The sequence below is a fragment of the Sciurus carolinensis genome, chromosome 2 (genome assembly GCF_902686445.1).
Source record: "Sciurus carolinensis chromosome 2, mSciCar1.2, whole genome shotgun sequence".
In the NCBI taxonomy this organism is placed as follows: domain Eukaryota; kingdom Metazoa; phylum Chordata; class Mammalia; order Rodentia; family Sciuridae; genus Sciurus; species Sciurus carolinensis.
This window is the reverse complement of record NC_062214.1, coordinates 12,146,242-12,151,374: the sequence shown is the minus strand read 5'-3', so window position 1 is coordinate 12,151,374 and position 5,133 is coordinate 12,146,242. Positions and strand designations below refer to the sequence as shown.

The 5,133-nt window shown below is 55.5% G+C and overlaps 1 non-coding gene across 1 annotated transcript; it reads right to left on the bottom strand.

Annotated features, from left to right (window-relative positions):
* Positions 1 to 2,875: 2,875 nt before the first annotated feature.
* Trnar-ucu (transfer RNA arginine (anticodon UCU)) lies at positions 2,876 to 2,950 on the bottom strand. Its single transcript has one exon. It is a non-coding gene; the product is annotated as a tRNA-Arg (tRNA).
* Between the last annotated feature and the right edge of the window lie 2,183 nt (positions 2,951 to 5,133).

Genomic DNA, 5,133 nt, shown 5'->3' with positions numbered 1-5,133 from the left:
TCAAAAAAATACACCCAGAAAGGGAAGATGAAATAAAGCCATTTTTAGAAAAGAAAAAACAACTGAAAGAACGAACAGATCTACACTAAAATAAATACCGAAAGGAATTATTTGAACTTGCGATCCTCCTGTCTCAGCCTCCAGAGCCTCTGGGATCGCAGGTGTGGGCCACCGCTCCTGGCTAGAAGGAAGGCTTAAAGTCTGAGAAAAAAACTACAGTAAATATAAACCGAAGGGCAAGTCTTTTTTTTTCCCCTGTAGATGAAAATTGAGCTGTTTCTCATCTAATCCAAAGGGTTTCAGAGGTAGACGTGTTGGTGGGTCATCTGAGGGGCCTGGGACAAAGCCTGACCCCCAGGTCCAACTTCAATGACTTAAGAGCGAGACTTGAGAACTTACATTTTTAATAGACCCAGACCACTCCCAGGAATTAGCCGCCTCTTGCATGGAATGGGAAGGCAGAGCACAAGGGAGAAATAATTATCACCGTATTAGTTCAGTTGTTGGGGAGCTCAGGGCTCAGCAAGGGACAGATGCAGGTGCACATGTCAACTCGGTGCGAGAAACTACAGCAGCGGTGGGCAGGGAGGGACCTTTGCCCTCCTGTGAAGGTCCTGGAGTTGCCACTGTGTCTTCCTGATTCTTAATTGTTCAGACCTTGGTGGCCTGGGAGCAGGCAGCTGGGGTCAGGGTTCTGGAGCAGGCCAGGGATCCACCCATCCTCACACTCCTGTATTTATCTATTTTGCAGCTCAAGCTAAGAAAATTAAAGTTGGAACTGGAGGCCGGTGGGAAGGAGCCGCGTGTGCACCTGCCGGGCTCCACCTGGACCAGGATGCCCGGCTCCCCAGGCCGACTCCCTCCAGCCAACCCTGCCGACTCAGGACATGGAGGCGGGCTGCCCAGGGAGGCCTGTGGCTCCAGAGGCCCAGCTGGCAGGCATCCTGGCTCCAGGTCTGCTGGAGGCTTCCCTGCCCTCAGCAATGGCAGGGAAAGCAGGGGTTGTGCCAAGGCGGGAGGGGCTGGTGCCAGCCGGAGGGAGTTCGGAAGGTCCTTTTGTGACAGCCTGGAAGGGCGGCCCTGCTTCCAGATCCACAGAGCTGCCCTGATGGGGACGACCTGAGGCGGAGGGCCCTGGACGGTGGGAGGACAGGCCTGTCCTGCCTCAGGCTCCTGGGTGGCATGCCCAGGGCTTTGGTTTCTCCTGGGAGCCCCAGGAGGTTGGAGGAACAGGGAGGGAGCTCTCAGCGGCCCGGGTCCTAGGTCCTGCCCAGGCGTTGAAGGCACTGGGTCTGGTCATGGTAACTGTAGAAGGGAGGAGGGAGGGAGGGAGGCAGGAGGAAAGGAAGGAAGAGAGAGAAGCGGAGGACACGGAGACGGTCCCCTTTGCCAAGTTTGGAATTTTACGACTCATGTTGATGACAGAGCCAACAGATGGATGTACTTTCTGGGCCCCCACAGTGCTCTGGAGAATTAATTTTAAAAGACGCAGCACTGGGAACGCCATCCTGAGTTGACAAAGATCCAGGAGGACGAGAAAACCCAGAAGCCTGTGAGGGAAGGAGCTGATCTCCACCCAGGACCAGGGCTGAGAAGGCGACCCTGGCAGGGGAAGGAGCAGGGCCTGTGGTCCTCTTGGGAAACGCACTTCAGGGGAGAATGTGGCTCCCAGGAGGTCACAGGTCAAGGGCAAGGACAGAGTAAGGACGCCCCAGACCTGTAGCAGAGACTTCTCCTGCCCTTTCTCAGGAAGCGTGGAGGAGGAGGAGCCCCCCAAATGGGGACGGATGGAGAAGGGGACCCTGTGGGAGCCCAGACGCAGCAGGTGAGGGTCCCCGGGTGCACCTGGAGCTCACGGAAACGTCCAGATGGAGGTCCTGAGGCAGCGCTGGCAGCAGCCCTCCCCAGGGTGTGGCCTAGGAGCAAAGCCGCCCCCTGCCTGCTGTGCGCCATGTTGGGAGGTGGGCGGTAGCAGGGCAGAGCCTCGGGGTGGCCAGTGACAGCTACCTGGAACACCAAGGATGCAGGGGGAAATGCAGGCAATTATTCATTTTGGAGAAGCCAAAACACAACCAAAAACTGAGAAAAGGCGAGTGAATTTCACGTTACCTTCCCGATTGTGGGTGGCCTGCGCCCCTGACAGCGTGAACGCGGCTGCACCCCAACTTTATGAGGCACGGCTGGCCCACAGAACTTGTGGAAGGGTAAGGGTGGTGCGACGTGCTGGTGTGCGCGGGCACGGGGAGATGGCGACGTGAGCAAGCCCCGGTCCCAGCCAGCATCTCACACTGTGCCCGTCTTCCTCTGGTGGCAGGGGTCTCTCGACGACTCTCTCAGCAGAGTTCTCGTCTAAGTACTTGACGCAGGCAAGCCAGCAGCCCGGGCAGTGACGTGCCCGGCGACAGGAGGTCTGCAGGACTGACTCGTTCGTGGCTGGAGTCTCTGCCCTCTGACCCTCTCCCCAGTTCCAGCATCCCCACATTTCTTCTTCAGACTCTGCCCGGGTGACGGGCGAGAGGGACCCTGTGGACGAGGGGCGCTGGTCGAAGAAAGTCCCTGCATCTGGTTTCGCGGCAGGGAGCAGGAGGTCAGGGACTTAAAAAAATGAGCCAGCCCCACGGCATCCTGTTACCATAGAGCCGGACACTCAGGGAAACACCAAATCGCCGAACGTGGTTGTTTCTGGAGGGCTGGGTGGGGGTGGGGCAGGAAATGGCCACTTTTATCAACAGCCCTGTAGTTCTGTGATCCTGAGTAAGCAATCCTACAATCCTCAGTTTTTAAAAGTATATGCTTTGGAGTTTGATTTTATACACAAATGAAAGCATGCTCTGCCTCTTTCCTCATGGCTGTGCACGATCAAGGAGGCTTTTTTTGGGGGGGTGCTGGGGATCGAACCCAGGGCCTTGTGCTTAGAAGGCAAGCACTCTACCGACTGAGCTATCTCCCCAGCCCCAAGGATGCTTTGGAGAGTCACGTTCATACCCGTAGTTTTGCACTTTGATTGCTCTCCAGAATCCCCTGGCAACCTCACCGCTGCGATTTTAGCTCATTGAATGGTGATGGACGCCTGCAGGGTTTGGGGCTTCTCCTCTCACAGGCAAAGTCATACTGAGCCATTCTTCCTGCGCCCTGTGCGCAGGGTTTCCCTGAGCTGCATTCCTAAGGCTGCCCTCGCCAGGAGGATCCACAGCGGCTTCAGTGGAGAACACCAGGGGTCACGTCTTGTCCAAAACGACCTGACAACAAAGCACGATTTAAAAAGCTGACAGTCCATACTTCCTCCTTCTCCCCTCCCTCATCTCATGTTTTGCTGAGAAGTTTGGGGTTTGGTTCTTCCTCTGTGTGTCTACTCAACCTCTCTGTGCTCTGTTTATTTTGTCCACAAACGCTGACTGAAAACTTTCTTTTTTTCCAGGCTCTGGCTGTGACAAGGGGTATGGACCCCCTGTCCTGGAAGAGACATGTGAAGAGATGCTCAAAATACAGGACAAAGAGGACGATGGCCAAGGAGATCACGGTGCAAGTGCCCCTCCGCCTCCATTGCAGACATGGTGGCCCCACCCAGGCAGCAGCTCCATCCAGCAGTCTGGGTCACCGCCATCCCTCTGTCCCTCGAGCCCCAACCTGGCAGCACATCCTGAGGAGCCACCTCTGGCGCAAGCCCAGACGGTCCACTGCTTGGCGTTCCGCCCCCACCGCTGCCGCCCGCTGCCTGCCTTCCATCTGATCCCGCAGGCTGATCCTCAAGGTCCCTCGCTCCTCCCTGGCCACCCACAGCCTGTCCACTCCTCACCGGCCCAGAGGACCTGCCAAAGGTGAATCATCACTCTTCAGAGACGTGGTGAGGGTCCAGTGGCCCCGTGGAGCCCACGCTCCCACCTCCCGTCTGCCCAGGAGCCTGCTGCTGGTCAGGGCCAGAAAGATGCCGCTGGCCTCACAGAACCGAGATGGCAGCATAGGCTCCGGTGGGTCATTCTCTTCCCACAGCAACCAGGAGAAGGAGCCGTGCCTGCGGCGGCCAACGCTGCGGACAGTGCTGCTGTGGAGCGGGGGTGCGCAGTGGCCCTGGCTGGCCTGCGTCGCCTTCCGACCGTCTTGAGCAGCAGCCGCCACCTGCCTGGTCCACCAGCAAGGGAAGCTCGAGCCGATGGCTCCCTCCTCTTGGTCACCTACGGCAGAGACTAGGACGGAAGTGACTGATGCCTTTAAAGGCAGCCTGGGTGGTCAGATGTGACGGACAGGGTCTCAATGGAGCGCTCCCCTCCTGCCATGTTCAGTGTGGGGCCTGAGTGACCATGGGGAGCAGGCAGGCCCCACCTGCTTGGAGGTCTGGCTTCCCGGGGAGAGGGAGGACTCCCAGCACTGGCCAGAGCAGTGCTCGGAGCTGGTTCTCAGGCTTCAGCCACAGGGACCGAGGACAGAGAGACGGGAGGCCAAGGAGGCTGAGGACAGAGAGACCGGAGGCCAAGGAGGAGCCTCCCACTTCCGGGTCATATGTCCATGCGCCCCATCTGTTTATAGTCTTTCTTTCTTTATTGGGGGATGTTTTGTTTTAAATAGAGCCCACTTAAAGCAACACAGCTCTTTTAGGTCTTTTTCAGCTTTCAATTTTATTTTTAATTTCACAAATAATACAAAACTTGATTTTATTAAAACTGAAGCACACGGTAAGACTCCTGTGCTGCGATCCCACTGCCTTACTCATTATAAACCTTATTGTTAGTCCAATGTGTATTCCTCTCGACTGGTTTCCACACCTGCAACTCTGTAACTGTGGGCACGCAAAGACACATCTGAGTAAGATGCGCTCGCATGTAAATATTATTCAGCTACTTTTTTGGCATAGCGGATGTCTTGGTGTAATTTTCTGCAAGCGCACACTGGCCTGTCTGATTTCTTTGAATGATGGCCTAGTAGCCCCGTCTGGATGACCATATCTGACTTAACCAACCCATTGTTAAATATCAGGTATTTTCCATTTATTTATGAATTCATTCATTCACTGACCTATGCTGCTATACATATTATGTAGAGAACATTCTTAAAATTTTAATGGTGTCCTCTACTGTGTAATATTTAATGTAGTCAGTGGTCAGAGAAATTCACCCAACTGACTTAGGTAATAGGAAA